The following is an 18,423-nucleotide window of genomic DNA, read 5'->3' on the forward strand; positions in this document are numbered from 1 at the left end:
TATGGCAACTTGTACTTCTAGATGATGAGCGGGCGCCTACTGGTACTGGCCCATGAGTCTGCCCACTCCTTAAGCCGCCCTGTAGGCCTTAAGGTCTTGAACATCTTCAGCCCATCTTATGTCCTGCTCCGCAAGTCGCCAACAACATAACTCGGCCCAATTATGGCGGGTCATATCACGGGCTTATATCCCCAACAAGTGTCGTCACAAGACACATCACAAATAGAAAAACAATCAAAGCTCGAAACGATACAAGAGTGAAATTGAGGAGGGATCTGACTCTCTCTCTCTCTCTCTCTCTAACTCTAACACACACACGCACACACATGTTGGTGACATTAGTCGGCCCAGAATGAAATGAGTTCTCGGTCAGCCGAGCCCTAGGAGTATGCTTTAGTTGTTTATTTATGCAACACACTTCTATGTGTTATTCATTCTATGAGTCTTACTGTATGCAGGAGGTGACACGGGATGAGGCATTGCATACGGACATGGTTCTTGGCCATAATTTTGAGGGATATGGAACCTATCAGTTCAGGGGTCACTCTCTTGCCGATCCAAATGAGCTCATGAGGCTTGGTAAGATGACCTTCCTGCTAATAGTTTTTAGTTGACTTTTTGAGTGCCAATAGTAGCACTGCTTGCCAGTTCCTCTTTGCTAACTGTATAAACTAAAAATGGATGAAACATAATTTAATCATGATGACAAGTTCCAGTTGTCAATCGTAGCATGGCTATCTCTCCCTTGAGAGCCATCTATATACTAAATTCACCGAGGATTCCAAATTTAATTGTTCAAATTGAACCTCATATTATCTAATCAGCTTGAATTTTTATGTGGTTCGCTGAAACTAATTGTAATATTTCAAATCATGGGTAGACATGAAGATTCAATACATAAATTCATCTATACTTCCTGAGAGTCCATTGCTAATCAGCTTATGATATTAAATGTATTCATATTAAATTGTTTGAATGCCTAATGGCTAGCCTTGGGGATGCACTTAATTTTTTTTCCTTTGTAGCCTGACATGTGCAAGGCATAGTAAGGCCATATTAGCTTCTCGTTTTTTTGGAATATATGGTATAGTTACCTAATGCCTGGCCAGGTATCCATTGTATGGTAGGCATGATTTGGCTCATCAGTGCATTTGCTGTCGTTTGTGTATTCACAGTTGCTAACATGCACAGACACAAATGTTCCGGTGATAGAAGACATCGCCATTACTGGCAAGAATGCAGATATAATGTATGTGGTTTGTGAGTTGTTATCGTGAAAATAAAATATATTCTTCTGATATCTGCAAGTCCCGGTAATTATTGTGTAGGAAGGAGAAGATGATATAGGTCAGCGTGGAGGACGACAAGGACAGCTAGTGCGGCCGTGGTCATTCTGGTGTTTGAGTTGTTGTAGTATTCAGGGATGGAATTATTTTCTTGTCCCAAGCAGAACCTGTAATAGTGTAACCGTCTCATTTTGGAATCTTGGATCTTTAACTTGCATCTTGATTAAGTAGACCTTGTCATAAGAGCTGTGCTCTATTAATAAAGTAGTATATTATTATTTGCTCTGCTATCCAAATTAATGCCCATAAATCAGCGCATGTCATGTGAAAAAGTTTCATGCATTGTTGCTAAATAACCTTCGATAAGCTGCCACTAAAAACTTTTCTTTGTTCCCTAGAAGAAATTTTCTTATTTCATTTTTAAAATACATTGCTGAAATCAGATTATCTAAAGTATAAGAAAAATGTAAGTTTTGCTCTCTAGCAACACAACTTAAGATAAACGTGATATTGTGTTGGCTTTTATCTGGTTCCTACTAAACTAGAGACCCATCCACAGCAAATTAAGCCCGGATACAACCGGAATAATAAGCTCAAATACAAACAAATACAAGCCCAATCACAACTTGCGGGAAAAATACAATAACAATCAAAGCCCGGAACGATACAGGAGTGAAGGGAGGAGGGATTCTGGTCACACACACACACACACACACACACACATATCGGTGACATCAATCGACCGAGAATTAGTGCCCAGCCCTAGGAGTATCCCTTAATTATTTATTTAAGCAACATGGTGCTACGTGCATGCATGCATAGCCGCATGCATATATACTTGGTACGTAGCCTAGTATGGAATCTGCCCGAGCACGGGGGGCGGGCTATAGCTGCAGATGACAAACACGCCAGCGTTGCCGTCACAGAGGACAGCGCCGCAGCCGATGGTCTTGGTGTCCCTCCACACCAACTGCAGGTATCCCATGCACGACTCACCCGTAGGTGCGGAGCAGGTGTTGGTGGCGTGGTCGTAGTACTGCTTCCCGGACGCCCAATAAATCACTGCGTCCACCGCATTCCATTCGGCCCCAGCGGCCCGAAAAAGGTTCTCTCCGTATGGGCGCACCTCCGGAGAGAGTAGTAGCTGGCAGTCGGCGCGGCGCTTCTCCGCGTACGACTGCGCGTACGCCGCCACTATGGGGTCCCACATCACTGGCCCCACACCGACGGTGGCGCGCACTTCATTGTGGGCGTTCAGCATGTCATCGGCCCCGTTCTGGGCGGTGACGATCATGGCGGACGCGAGAGCTAAGAGCAGTGCCGCCGCTAGCTTTGGCGAGTACTCCATCGTTAATGATGCCTTAGGAAATGGAGGAAAGATGTGCGTGTGTGTAATGATGGATGAGATTTGTTGTGTCAGCGTGAGTTGTGTATTTATACTAGTGCACAAGCTAGCTCGATGGGTTGCTTCTCTAAACACCTAATCTTAGAGTCATTATTATTCTCCTTTCAATAGGTAAACAAGAATATCCACTTTTACGTACTGGGCAAATTCCCATACATGTGCCTGGTCCAAAAATTCAAGCCACTCAGGAAGCGGAGACCTCATCAATTCGAACAAAAAAAATAAACGGACGCCTCATCGGTTTGAAAAAAGTAACCAACCTGTTGTTGGCTAATTTGGTCTGGCGGGCGGTAGGTATGGAAAAAAAAAAGAATATCCACTTGCCCGGTTGAAAACTTGAAGCCAATCAGTAAACGTAGACCTCGCCGGTTTGTAAAAAATAAGCCAAGACCGCACCGGGTCATAAAAAATAAGCGCATACCTCATTAATTTGAAAAAAGTAACCAACATGCTATGTCGCCTTGAACGCCGCGTCAGGCCCTGCACTAGTAAAAGCATCGATTCATGGATGCATACAAAAGCAAAGCAATGCATATTACACACGATACGCCACACACAACGACATTCCGAGGAGATGTGGATTAGCTTCTCAAGAGGCAGCCTGTGTAGCAGCAAATCGTGCCCTCTATTTGAAGCAGCAATACGTACGAGATTGAATATACCTATCATGTATGCATCCAATTGAATTAGTTAACGATTTCTCTCAAGTGGAAGAGAAACTGGAGAAACAGAGTTGGGGCCGCTAAACATGATGGGGCAATCCTAGCTTTAGTGATACTAGATGACTTGTTGTGCCAGTTGACGAAAATGGCGGAGTTACTCCAGAAGAAATGTATGGTAATCTATTCCCAAGGTTATCGACTTCAAAAGTAAGAAAGTTAGATCATCACAATATACATTTTAGGTGGTGAATTATCGACATATTTATTCCAGGTAAGAATTGAAGCGAATCAGTAAGTGGGTGAGGTCGTACAAAATAAGCGGAGACCTCACGGCGGAGTTACGCCAGAAGAAATGTATGTTAATCTATTCCCAAGATCATTGACGTCAAAAATAAGAAAGATAGATGATGTAATAGACGTTTTAGGTGGTGAATTATGGGCTTATTTAATCCAGGTAACAATTGCAGCCAATCAATAAGCAGAGACCTCACTGGGTCATAAAAATAAATAAGCGGAGACCTCACCGGGTCGTAAAAAATAGGTGGGGACCTCATCGGTTTGAAAAAATTAACCAACATGTTTTGTCACCGTGGATGTCTCGTCAGGCCTTGCTATAGAAAATGCATTGATTCATGGATGCATACGAAAGCAAGGCAATGCCTATTACACACGATACGCCACACAATGATTTTCCGAGCAGATGTGGATTAGCTTCTCAAGAGCAGCCTGTGTCATGTAGATCGTGCCCTCTATTTAGCTTCTCAAGAGCAGCCTGTGTCGTAGAAGATCGTGCTCTCTATTTGAAGCAGCAGTATGTACTAGAGTGAATATACCCATCATTTATGCATCCAATTGAATTAATTTACGATTTCGCTCAAGTGGAAGTGATAAGGGAGAAAGAGAGTGGTGGTCGCCAAATATGATGGGTGATCCAATCTTTTGTAATACTAGGTGACCCGTTGCGCCAATTGGCGCAAATGATGTAGTTATGCCATAAGGAATGTATGGTAATCGATTCCCAAGATCATTGCCTTAAAAAATTAGAAAGCGAGATCATCATAATATATGTTTTAGGAGGTAAAATGTCCACATATTTATTCCATGCAAAAAGTAATAAAAATATTGTGTCACGTTACATGCCTTGAAGTTTGAACACATAGCCATTGTCTATCAATTTCTCTATAGAGGAAGAGGATCACAATAAAAACATATGTGATAATAAAAATGAGAGACATAGGGAATTTGAAAGGATCAAAATAACACTGAGATACTAACATCACTAAGTCCATGGTCGGCAACAACACCTGACATGGAATCTAGTACATAACATAGACATGTGATATGTTTGTAAGATGCTATGGCATGGCTCCCCGAGAAGCCAAAGTTTATAGTGTTAAAAGCATGCTCCCGAATCAGCATTAACTTGTACAAAATATAGGTATTGTCACAACCAGCATGCTCCCAAATCAGCATTAACTTGTAAAAAAATATAGGTATTGTCACAACCAGCATGTTGTCGAATCAGCATTAACTTGTACAAAATATAGGTATTGTCGCAACCAGCACCACAGGTCACAACATCACGGATTCCGAGTGTCAAAACACGGATACTCGATAAAGAGGAATGCATATTGAGTCTTTTAAAATATGCTTAGAAAGCAAGAAGATACTTGGTGAAAGCCAGTGTATGCCAAGTATTCCTAGAACACACTTGGCAAAGATCATATACTCGTCAATGAACCTAAAAAACACTCAGGAAACCTCCAAACATGCCAAAGACGATGGCCACTTCCATGTATTCTGCTGAGAGAGAACAGAAGAATCTTTGACACCAAAAGAAAGAAAAAAATATCGTATCGAAATATCCATATGCGAGGCACACCTCAACGAGAAAGGGGCAAACTTCAGCACAAAGTACTATAATGACATTCTTCCCACTCGGTATAATCCCGTGGCTCGTTACAGTGCCGTCAACCCTGAAGAACTACCCCAGCTTAGCATTTTCACATGGCTGGGTGGAAGATCAAGTGGTCCAAATTTCAAGTCAATCCAACATATGAAGATGGAAGATATTATGTCGTATATACTGAAGAACATGACAGATATAACACCATACATAAATTAAGTGCTCACCATTTTTTTTTGCACACATTCCTACCCCAGTTTTTGTAACTCTTGTTCTTCTCATTGCCATAGATTCTAGCGTAAAACCTGAAAATGGAGAAGGCACCTTACCGACAAAGAATCTTAGGACCTTTTTAAATAGGGTGGGGAAGTAGGCGGCGGTTGCATTTGCTAGTTCTCCACAAAATTACTTATCTATCTGTCATGGCTCCTAGTGAAAGCCATTTCAAGTTGACCTTACATTGAACTAATACACAAAGCTTTTCCTGTTAAACATGTAGGCAAGAACCGACATGGAAGCGAGTCGTGAATTGAGGCAAGTTTCCAAAGGCTATAACTATTCTGTCAAGACATTTGATTCTTATGGTGTGAATGGATATTGCTTACATAAAGATTTCATGATGAATCATTTATAATCTTCGTTGGCATGGTTCTTCTTTGATTCTTTCCATCTACCCATCATCAAGATTCAACCCCAAGCCTCACTTGTACTATTGTACATGGTATTCGCTATATGTGTTGTTTAACAAAAATCGATTCAGACATACTCAATGTAAACATATAAGAAGACAATCTAGGACTCGTCAAGGTTATGTACCTAGCCTTATTTATACATGATTTTTATAAATAAATATTTATGGATTCAACTATAGCAATTGTAAAATATGAAAAAAATGCATGGGAAAAGAGAGGCAAAAGAGATAAACCAGATGACTCCAAATATAGTTTTACGTATTTATCCTTCTTAGGATAAGAAATAGGAACTAATAATAAATCATCTTGCAAGTAGAATAGAGCTGAACAGGAAACAAACTGGAAGTTACTCTAGGGATGAAAGCACTTGAGTAAAACTAAAGAAGGTATAAAATTGGAGATGGTTCGTTGTGATGTTTTGGTCGATAACAAGAAATTATGGAAGCTCAAAATTCCTCTAAGAGTGAAGATTTTCCTCGCATTTTTAACACAGGGCTCATCTTGACTAGAGATAATCTGGCATGACGTAATTGGCAAGGTAGCAAGACATGTGTCTTCTGCCTTACGAGTCGATTGAACACTTACTTTTTAGTATAAATTCGCTCTGCGGTCTAGGCCATAGTTAAAGTAGTTTCAAATCTATACCCCCACATTGAGTACGTAACATGTTCGGCCATTTTTTGTGGGGCATTGATAAAAATTTGATGCACATATTATTGTGGGGCGGCTGCCTTTTGTCGGGCATTGTGGCTTATGATGTCTACTACACAACCTTCTTCTTGTAGATGTTGTTGGGCCTCCAAGTGTAGAGGTTTGTAGGACAGTAGCAAATTTCTCTCAAGTGGATGACCTAAGGTTTATCAATCCGTGGGAGGCGTAGGATGAAGATGGTCTCTCTCAAGCAACCCTGCAACCAAATAACAAAGAGTCTCTTGTGTCCCCAACACACCCAATACAATGGTAAATTGTATAGATGCACTAGTTCGGCGAAGAGATGGTGATACAAGTGGTATATGGATAATATATAAAGGTATTTGTAATCTGAAATTATAAAAACAGCAAGGTAAATAATGATAAAAGTGAGCGTAAACGGTATTGCAATGATAGGAAATAAGGCCTAGGGTTCATACTTTCACTAGTGTAAGTTCCCTCAACAATACTAACATAATTGGATCACATAACTATCCCTCAACATGCAACAAAGAGTCACTCCAAAGTCACTAATAGCGGAGAACAAACGAAGAGATTATGGTAGGGTACAAAACCACCTCAAAGTTATTCTTTCCAATCAATCCGTTGGGCTATTACTATAAGTGTCACAAACAGCCCTAGAGTTCGTACTAGAATAACACCTTAAGACACAAATCAACCAAAACCCTAATGTCACCTAGATACTCCAATGTCACCTCAATTATCCGTGGGTATGATTATACGATATGCGTCACGCAATCTTAGATTCATCTATTCAACCAACACAAAGGACCTCAAAGAGTGCCCCAAAGTTCTACCGGAGAATCACAACGAAAACGTGTGCCAACCCCTATGCATAGGTTCATGGGCGGAACCCGCAAGTTGATCACCAAAACATACATCAAGTGAATCACGTGGTATCCCATTGTCACCACAGATACGCACGACAAGACATACATCAAGTGTTCTCAAATCTTTAAAGACTCAATCCGATAAGATAACTTCAAAGGGGAAACACAATCCATTACAAGAGAGTAGAGGGGGAGGAGAAACATAAGATCCAACTATAATAGTAAAGCTCGCGATACATCAAGATCGTGCCAAACCAAGAACACGAGAGAGAGAGAGATCAAACACATAGCTACTGGTACATACCCTCAGCCCCGAGGGAGAACTACTCCCTCCTCATCATGGAGAGCACCAGGATGATGAAGATGGCCACCGGAGAGAGATTGCCCCCTCCGGCAGGGTGCCGGAACGGGTCTAGATTGGTTTTCGGTGGCTATGGAGGCTTCTGGCGGCGGAACCCCCGATCTAATATCTGTTCTGGAAGTTTTAGGGTACGTGAGTATATATGGGTGCAGGAAGTACGTTAGTGGAGCTTCGAGGGCCCCACGAGGCAGGGGGCGCGCCGGGGGGGGGGGGGGGGAGGGCGCCCCCACCCTCGTGAGCACCTTCCTTGGCTCCTGACGTGGGGTCCAAGTCCATCCGGTAGCTTTCCTTCCAAAAATAACTTCTCCAGTTGATTTCGTTCCGTTTCGACTCCGTTTGATATTCCTTTTCTTCGAAACACTGAAATAGGCAAAAAACAGCAATTCTGGGCTGGGCCTCCGGTTAATAGGTTAGTCCCAAAAATAATATAAAAGTGGATAATAAAGCCCAATATTGCCCAAAACAGTAGATAACATAGCATGGAGCAATCAAAAATTATAGATACGTTGGAGACGTATCAGCTTACTAGGAACGATGTGGGTTTTTTAAATAAAGAGCTCCAGTGAGCTAGGGCTCCAATAGGACTTTTGGACTCTTTGAACTACTATATTTGTGTACCTTTTCATTCCTTTTTTCCCGAGCCAACTAATCAAGAAATAAATCCACAACAAAGCCAAGATACAATGACAATAACATGATCAAATACAAGTGTTGCCGTGGTTTTGTCACGGCAGATGTCCTAGTGAAAGGACTTAGTCGTGAGGCCATCGCTGCCAGGTGATTGCTTGAACGGGGTTGATCGAAATCGAGAGACAAGGGTTTACCTAGGTTCGGCCCCTCGCGGTGGAGGTAAAAGCATACTCCTGCTTGATTGATATTGATGATGATGATGATATCGATTACAAAGGTGCGACTTGGCTAACCTAGTACTCGAGAGCTTGTAGCTTAATATTTTCGCGTTGGGGGCTCCTCTTTATATATAGGTTGAGACCCTGGGCTTACAACAGAGTCCGGGTTGCATTGTGATCCGTGATATAGTATGCTTCCTAGCTGTCTTGCTTCCTAAGTAAAGAAACTTTATATGGCAACTTGTACTTCTAGATGATGAGCGGGCGCCTACTGGTACTGGCCCATGAGTCTGCCCACTCCTTAAGCCGCCCTGTAGGCCTTAAGGTCTTGAACATCTTCAGCCCATCTTATGTCCTGCTCCGCAAGTCGCCAACAACATAACTAGGCCCAATTATGGCGGGTCATATCACGGGCTTATATCCCCAACAAGTGTCGTCACAAGACACATCACAAATAGAAAAACAATCAAAGCTCGGAACGATACAAGAATGAAATTGAGGAGGGATCTGACTCTCTCTCTCTCTCTCTCTCTCTCTGACACACACACGCACACACATGTTGGTGACATTAGTCGGCCCAGAATGAAATGAGTTCTCGGTCAGCCGAGCCCTAGGAGTATGCTTTAGTTGTTTATTTATGCAACACACTTCTATGTGTTATTCATTCTATGAGTCTTACTGTATGCAGGAGGTGACACGGGATGAGGCATTGCATACGGACATGGTTCTTGGCCATAATTTTGAGGGATATGGAACCTATCAGTTCAGGGGTCACTCTCTTGCCGATCCAAATGAGCTCATGAGGCTTGGTAAGATGACCTTCCTGCTAATAGTTTTTAGTTGACTTTTTGAGTGCCAATAGTAGCACTGCTTGCCAGTTCCTCTTTGCTAACTGTATAAACTAAAAATGGATGAAACATAATTTAATCATGATGACAAGTTCCAGTTGTCAATCGTAGCATGGCTATCTCTCCCTTGAGAGCCATCTATATACTAAATTCACCGAGGATTCCAAATTTAATTGTTCAAATTGAACCTCATATTATCTAATCAGCTTGAATTTTTATGTGGTTCGCTGAAACTAATTGTAATATTTCAAATCATGGGTAGACATGAAGATTCAATACATAAATTCATCTATACTTCCTGAGAGTCCATTGCTAATCAGCTTATGATATTAAATGTATTCATATTAAATTGTTTGAATGCCTAATGGCTAGCCTTGGGGATGCACTTAATTTTTTTTCCTTTGTAGCCTGACATGTGCAAGGCATAGTAAGGCCATATTAGCTTCTCGTTTTTTTGGAATATATGGTATAGTTACCTAATGCCTGGCCAGGTATCCATTGTATGGTAGGCATGATTTGGCTCATCAGTGCATTTGCTGTCGTTTGTGTATTCACAGTTGCTAACATGCACAGACACAAATGTTCCGGTGATAGAAGACATCGCCATTACTGGCAAGAATGCAGATATAATGTATGTGGTTTGTGAGTTGTTATCGTGAAAATAAAATATATTCTTCTGATATCTGCAAGTCCCGGTAATTATTGTGTAGGAAGGAGAAGATGATATAGGTCAGCGTGGAGGACGACAAGGACAGCTAGTGCGGCCGTGGTCATTCTGGTGTTTGAGTTGTTGTAGTATTCAGGGATGGAATTATTTTCTTGTCCCAAGCAGAACCTGTAATAGTGTAACCGTCTCATTTTGGAATCTTGGATCTTTAACTTGCATCTTGATTAAGTAGACCTTGTCATAAGAGCTGTGCTCTATTAATAAAGTAGTATATTATTATTTGCTCTGCTATCCAAATTAATGCCCATAAATCAGCGCATGTCATGTGAAAAAGTTTCATGCATTGTTGCTAAATAACCTTCGATAAGCTGCCACTAAAAACTTTTCTTTGTTCCCTAGAAGAAATTTTCTTATTTCATTTTTAAAATACATTGCTGAAATCAGATTATCTAAAGTATAAGAAAAATGTAAGTTTTGCTCTCTAGCAACACAACTTAAGATAAACGTGATATTGTGTTGGCTTTTATCTGGTTCCTACTAAACTAGAGACCCATCCACAGCAAATTAAGCCCGGATACAACCGGAATAATAAGCTCAAATACAAACAAATACAAGCCCAATCACAACTTGCGGGAAAAATACAATAACAATCAAAGCCCGGAACGATACAGGAGTGAAGGGAGGAGGGATTCTGGTCACACACACACACACACACACACACACACACATATCGGTGACATCAATCGACCGAGAATTAGTGCCCAGCCCTAGGAGTATCCCTTAATTATTTATTTAAGCAACATGGTGCTACGTGCATGCATGCATAGCCGCATGCATATATACTTGGTACGTAGCCTAGTATGGAATCTGCCCGAGCACGGGGGGCGGGCTATAGCTGCAGATGACAAACACGCCAGCGTTGCCGTCACAGAGGACAGCGCCGCAGCCGATGGTCTTGGTGTCCCTCCACACCAACTGCAGGTATTCCATGCACGACTCACCCGTAGGTGCGGAGCAGGTGTTGGTGGCGTGGTCGTAGTACTGCTTCCCGGACGCCCAATAAATCACTGCGTCCACCGCATTCCATTCGGCCCCAGCGGCCCGAAAAAGGTTCTCTCCGTATGGGCGCACCTCCGGAGAGAGTAGTAGCTGGCAGTCGGCGCGGCGCTTCTCCGCGTACGACTGCGCGTACGCCGCCACTATGGGGTCCCACATCACTGGCCCCACACCGACGGTGGCGCGCACTTCATTGTGGGCGTTCAGCATGTCATCGGCCCCGTTCTGGGCGGTGACGATCATGGCGGACGCGAGAGCTAAGAGCAGTGCCGCCGCTAGCTTTGGCGAGTACTCCATCGTTAATGATGCCTTAGGAAATGGAGGAAAGATGTGCGTGTGTGTAATGATGGATGAGATTTGTTGTGTCAGCGTGAGTTGTGTATTTATACTAGTGCACAAGCTAGCTCGATGGGTTGCTTCTCTAAACACCTAATCTTAGAGTCATTATTATTCTCCTTTCAATAGGTAAACAAGAATATCCACTTTTACGTACTGGGCAAATTCCCATACATGTGCCTGGTCCAAAAATTCAAGCCACTCAGGAAGCGGAGACCTCATCAATTCGAACAAAAAAAATAAACGGACGCCTCATCGGTTTGAAAAAAGTAACCAACCTGTTGTTGGCTAATTTGGTCTGGCGGGCGGTAGGTATGGAAAAAAAAAGAATATCCACTTGCCCGGTTGAAAACTTGAAGCCAATCAGTAAACGTAGACCTCGCCGGTTTGTAAAAAATAAGCCAAGACCGCACCGGGTCATAAAAAATAAGCGCATACCTCATTAATTTGAAAAAAGTAACCAACATGCTATGTCGCCTTGAACGCCGCGTCAGGCCCTGCACTAGTAAAAGCATCGATTCATGGATGCATACAAAAGCAAAGCAATGCATATTACACACGATACGCCACACACAACGACATTCCGAGGAGATGTGGATTAGCTTCTCAAGAGGCAGCCTGTGTAGCAGCAAATCGTGCCCTCTATTTGAAGCAGCAATACGTACGAGATTGAATATACCTATCATGTATGCATCCAATTGAATTAGTTAACGATTTCTCTCAAGTGGAAGAGAAACTGGAGAAACAGAGTTGGGGTCGCTAAACATGATGGGGCGATCCTAGCTTTAGTGATACTAGATGACTTGTTGTGCCAATTGACGAAAATGGCGGAGTTACTCCAGAAGAAATGTATGGTAATCTATTCCCAAGGTTATCGACTTCAAAAGTAAGAAAGTTAGATCATCACAATATACATTTTAGGTGGTGAATTATCGACATATTTATTCCAGGTAAGAATTGAAGCGAATCAGTAAGTGGGTGAGGTCGCACAAAATAAGCGGATACCTCACGGCGGAGTTACGCCAGAAGAAATGTATGGTAATCTATTCCCAAGATCATTGACGTCAAAAATAAGAAAGATAGATGATGTAATAGACGTTTTAGGTGGTGAATTATGGGCTTATTTAATCCAGGTAACAATTGCAGCCAATCAATAAGCGGAGACCTCACTGGGTCATAAAAATAAATAAGCGGAGACCTCACCGGGTCGTAAAAAATAGGTGGGGACCTCATCGGTTTGAAAAAATTAACCAACATGTTTTGTCACCGTGGATGTCTCGTCAGGCCTTGCTATAGAAAATGCATTGATTCATGGATGCATACGAAAGCAAGGCAATGCCTATTACACACGATACGCCACACAATGATTTTCCGAGCAGATGTGGATTAGCTTCTCAAGAGCAGCCTGTGTCATGTAGATCGTGCCCTCTATTTAGCTTCTCAAGAGCAGCCTGTGTCGTAGAAGATCGTGCTCTCTATTTGAAGCAGCAGTATGTACTAGAGTGAATATACCCATCATTTATGCATCCAATTGAATTAATTTACGATTTCGCTCAAGTGGAAGTGATAAGGGAGAAAGAGAGTGGTGGTCGCCAAATATGATGGGTGATCCAATCTTTTGTAATACTAGGTGACCCGTTGCGCCAATTGGCGCAAATGATGTAGTTATGCCATAAGGAATGTATGGTAATCGATTCCCAAGATCATTGCCTTAAAAAATTAGAAAGCGAGATCATCATAATATATGTTTTAGGAGGTAAAATGTCCACATATTTATTCCATGCAAAAAGTAATAAAAATATTGTGTCACGTTACATGCCTTGAAGTTTGAACACATAGCCATTGTCTATCAATTTCTCTATAGAGGAAGAGGATCACAATAAAAACATATGTGATAATAAAAATGAGAGACATAGGGAATTTGAAAGGATCAAAATAACACTGAGATACTAACATCACTAAGTCCATGGTCGGCAACAACACCTGACATGGAATCTAGTACATAACATAGACATGTGATATGTTTGTAAGATGCTATGGCATGGCTCCCCGAGAAGCCAAAGTTTATAGTGTTAAAAGCATGCTCCCGAATCAGCATTAACTTGTACAAAATATAGGTATTGTCACAACCAGCATGCTCCCAAATCAGCATTAACTTGTAAAAAAATATAGGTATTGTCACAACCAGCATGTTGTCGAATCAGCATTAACTTGTACAAAATATAGGTATTGTCGCAACCAGCACCACAGGTCACAACATCACGGATTCCGAGTGTCAAAACACGGATACTCGATAAAGAGGAATGCATATTGAGTCTTTTAAAATATGCTTAGAAAGCAAGAAGATACTTGGTGAAAGCCAGTGTATGCCAAGTATTCCTAGAACACACTTGGCAAAGATCATATACTCGTCAATGAACCTAAAAAACACTCAGGAAACCTCCAAACATGCCAAAGACGATGGCCACTTCCATGTATTCTGCTGAGAGAGAACAGAAGAATCTTTGACACCAAAAGAAAGAAAAAAATATCGTATCGAAATATCCATATGCGAGGCACACCTCAACGAGAAAGGGGCAAACTTCAGCACAAAGTACTATAATGACATTCTTCCCACTCGGTATAATCCCGTGGCTCGTTACAGTGCCGTCAACCCTGAAGAACTACCCCAGCTTAGCATTTTCACATGGCTGGGTGGAAGATCAAGTGGTCCAAATTTCAAGTCAATCCAACATATGAAGATGGAAGATATTATGTCGTATATACTGAAGAACATGACAGATATAACACCATACATAAATTAAGTGCTCACCATTTTTTTTTGCACACATTCCTACCCCAGTTTTTGTAACTCTTGTTCTTCTCATTGCCATAGATTCTAGCGTAAAACCTGAAAATGGAGAAGGCACCTTACCGACAAAGAATCTTAGGACCTTTTTAAATAGGGTGGGGAAGTAGGCGGCGGTTGCATTTGCTAGTTCTCCACAAAATTACTTATCTATCTGTCATGGCTCCTAGTGAAAGCCATTTCAAGTTGACCTTACATTGAACTAATACACAAAGCTTTTCCTGTTAAACATGTAGGCAAGAACCGACATGGAAGCGAGTCGTGAATTGAGGCAAGTTTCCAAAGGCTATAACTATTCTGTCAAGACATTTGATTCTTATGGTGTGAATGGATATTGCTTACATAAAGATTTCATGATGAATCATTTATAATCTTCGTTGGCATGGTTCTTCTTTGATTCTTTCCATCTACCCATCATCAAGATTCAACCCCAAGCCTCACTTGTACTATTGTACATGGTATTCGCTATATGTGTTGTTTAACAAAAATCGATTCAGACATACTCAATGTAAACATATAAGAAGACAATCTAGGACTCGTCAAGGTTATGTACCTAGCCTTATTTATACATGATTTTTATAAATAAATATTTATGGATTCAACTATAGCAATTGTAAAATATGAAAAAAATGCATGGGAAAAGAGAGGCAAAAGAGATAAACCAGATGACTCCAAATATAGTTTTACGTATTTATCCTTCTTAGGATAAGAAATAGGAACTAATAATAAATCATCTTGCAAGTAGAATAGAGCTGAACAGGAAACAAACTGGAAGTTACTCTAGGGATGAAAGCACTTGAGTAAAACTAAAGAAGGTATAAAATTGGAGATGGTTCGTTGTGATGTTTTGGTCGATAACAAGAAATTATGGAAGCTCAAAATTCCTCTAAGAGTGAAGATTTTCCTCGCATTTTTAACACAGGGCTCATCTTGACTAGAGATAATCTGGCATGACGTAATTGGCAAGGTAGCAAGACATGTGTCTTCTGCCTTACGAGTCGATTGAACACTTACTTTTTAGTATAAATTCGCTCTGCGGTCTAGGCCATAGTTAAAGTAGTTTCAAATCTATACCCCCACATTGAGTACGTAACATGTTCGGCCATTTTTTGTGGGGCATTGATAAAAATTTGATGCACATATTATTGTGGGGCGGCTGCCTTTTGTCGGGCATTGTGGCTTATGATGTCTACTACACAACCTTCTTCTTGTAGATGTTGTTGGGCCTCCAAGTGTAGAGGTTTGTAGGACAGTAGCAAATTTCTCTCAAGTGGATGACCTAAGGTTTATCAATCCGTGGGAGGCGTAGGATGAAGATGGTCTCTCTCAAGCAACCCTGCAACCAAATAACAAAGAGTCTCTTGTGTCCCCAACACACCCAATACAATGGTAAATTGTATAGATGCACTAGTTCGGCGAAGAGATGGTGATACAAGTGGTATATGGATAATATATAAAGGTATTTGTAATCTGAAATTATAAAAACAGCAAGGTAAATAATGATAAAAGTGAGCGTAAACGGTATTGCAATGATAGGAAATAAGGCCTAGGGTTCATACTTTCACTAGTGTAAGTTCCCTCAACAATACTAACATAATTGGATCACATAACTATCCCTCAACATGCAACAAAGAGTCACTCCAAAGTCACTAATAGCGGAGAACAAACGAAGAGATTATGGTAGGGTACAAAACCACCTCAAAGTTATTCTTTCCAATCAATCCGTTGGGCTATTACTATAAGTGTCACAAACAGCCCTAGAGTTCGTACTAGAATAACACCTTAAGACACAAATCAACCAAAACCCTAATGTCACCTAGATACTCCAATGTCACCTCAATTATCCGTGGGTATGATTATACGATATGCGTCACGCAATCTTAGATTCATCTATTCAACCAACACAAAGGACCTCAAAGAGTGCCCCAAAGTTCTACCGGAGAATCACAACGAAAACGTGTGCCAACCCCTATGCATAGGTTCATGGGCGGAACCCGCAAGTTGATCACCAAAACATACATCAAGTGAATCACGTGGTATCCCATTGTCACCACAGATACGCACGACAAGACATACATCAAGTGTTCTCAAATCTTTAAAGACTCAATCCGATAAGATAACTTCAAAGGGGAAACACAATCCATTACAAGAGAGTAGAGGGGGAGGAGAAACATAAGATCCAACTATAATAGTAAAGCTCGCGATACATCAAGATCGTGCCAAACCAAGAACACGAGAGAGAGAGAGATCAAACACATAGCTACTGGTACATACCCTCAGCCCCGAGGGAGAACTACTCCCTCCTCATCATGGAGAGCACCAGGATGATGAAGATGGCCACCGGAGAGAGATTGCCCCCTCCGGCAGGGTGCCGGAACGGGTCTAGATTGGTTTTCGGTGGCTATGGAGGCTTCTGGCGGCGGAACCCCCGATCTAATATCTGTTCTGGAAGTTTTAGGGTACGTGAGTATATATGGGTGCAGGAAGTACGTTAGTGGAGCTTCGAGGGCCCCACGAGGCAGGGGGCGCGCCGGGGGGGGGGGGGGGGAGGGCGCCCCCACCCTCGTGAGCACCTTCCTTGGCTCCTGACGTGGGGTCCAAGTCCATCCGGTAGCTTTCCTTCCAAAAATAACTTCTCCAGTTGATTTCGTTCCGTTTCGACTCCGTTTGATATTCCTTTTCTTCGAAACACTGAAATAGGCAAAAAACAGCAATTCTGGGCTGGGCCTCCGGTTAATAGGTTAGTCCCAAAAATAATATAAAAGTGGATAATAAAGCCCAATATTGCCCAAAACAGTAGATAACATAGCATGGAGCAATCAAAAATTATAGATACGTTGGAGACGTATCAGCTTACTAGGAACGATGTGGGTTTTTTAAATAAAGAGCTCCAGTGAGCTAGGGCTCCAATAGGACTTTTGGACTCTTTGAACTACTATATTTGTGTACCTTTTCATTCCTTTTTTCCCGAGCCAACTAATCAAGAAATAAATCCACAACAAAGCCAAGATACAATGACAATAACATGATCAAATACAAGTGTTGCCGTGGTTTTGTCACGGCAGATGTCCTAGTGAAAGGACTTAGTCGTGAGGCCATCGCTGCCAGGTGATTGCTTGAACGGGGTTGATCGAAATCGAGAGACAAGGGTTTACCTAGGTTCGGCCCCTCGCGGTGGAGGTAAAAGCATACTCCTGCTTGATTGATATTGATGATGATGATGATATCGATTACAAAGGTGCGACTTGGCTAACCTAGTACTCGAGAGCTTGTAGCTTAATATTTTCGCGTTGGGGGCTCCTCTTTATATATAGGTTGAGACCCTGGGCTTACAACAGAGTCCGGGTTGCATTGTGATCCGTGATATAGTATGCTTCCTAGCTGTCTTGCTTCCTAAGTAAAGAAACTTTATATGGCAACTTGTACTTCTAGATGATGAGCGGGCGCCTACTGGTACTGGCCCATGAGTCTGCCCACTCCTTAAGCCGCCCTGTAGGCCTTAAGGTCTTGAACATCTTCAGCCCATCTTATGTCCTGCTCCGCAAGTCGCCAACAACATAACTAGGCCCAATTATGGCGGGTCATATCACGGGCTTATATCCCCAACAAGTGTCGTCACAAGACACATCACAAATAGAAAAACAATCAAAGCTCGGAACGATACAAGAATGAAATTGAGGAGGGATCTGACTCTCTCTCTCTCTCTCTCTCTCTCTGACACACACACGCACACACATGTTGGTGACATTAGTCGGCCCAGAATGAAATGAGTTCTCGGTCAGCCGAGCCCTAGGAGTATGCTTTAGTTGTTTATTTATGCAACACACTTCTATGTGTTATTCATTCTATGAGTCTTACTGTATGCAGGAGGTGACACGGGATGAGGCATTGCATACGGACATGGTTCTTGGCCATAATTTTGAGGGATATGGAACCTATCAGTTCAGGGGTCACTCTCTTGCCGATC

At 41.9% G+C, this 18,423-nt stretch overlaps 2 pseudogenes; both read right to left on the reverse strand.

Annotated features, from left to right (window-relative positions):
• Positions 1-1,849: 1,849 nt before the first annotated feature.
• On the reverse strand, positions 1,850-2,699 carry LOC147982415 (pathogenesis-related protein 1 pseudogene; annotated as a pseudogene).
• An 8,126-nt stretch (positions 2,700-10,825) lies between these two features.
• LOC147982416 (pathogenesis-related protein 1 pseudogene) lies at positions 10,826-11,635 on the reverse strand (annotated as a pseudogene).
• Between the last annotated feature and the right edge of the window lie 6,788 nt (positions 11,636-18,423).

The sequence above is a fragment of the Triticum urartu genome, chromosome 3A (assembly GCF_056163025.1).
Source record: "Triticum urartu cultivar PI428250 chromosome 3A, HENAU_Tu73, whole genome shotgun sequence".
Taxonomy (NCBI): Eukaryota; Viridiplantae; Streptophyta; class Magnoliopsida; order Poales; family Poaceae; genus Triticum; species Triticum urartu.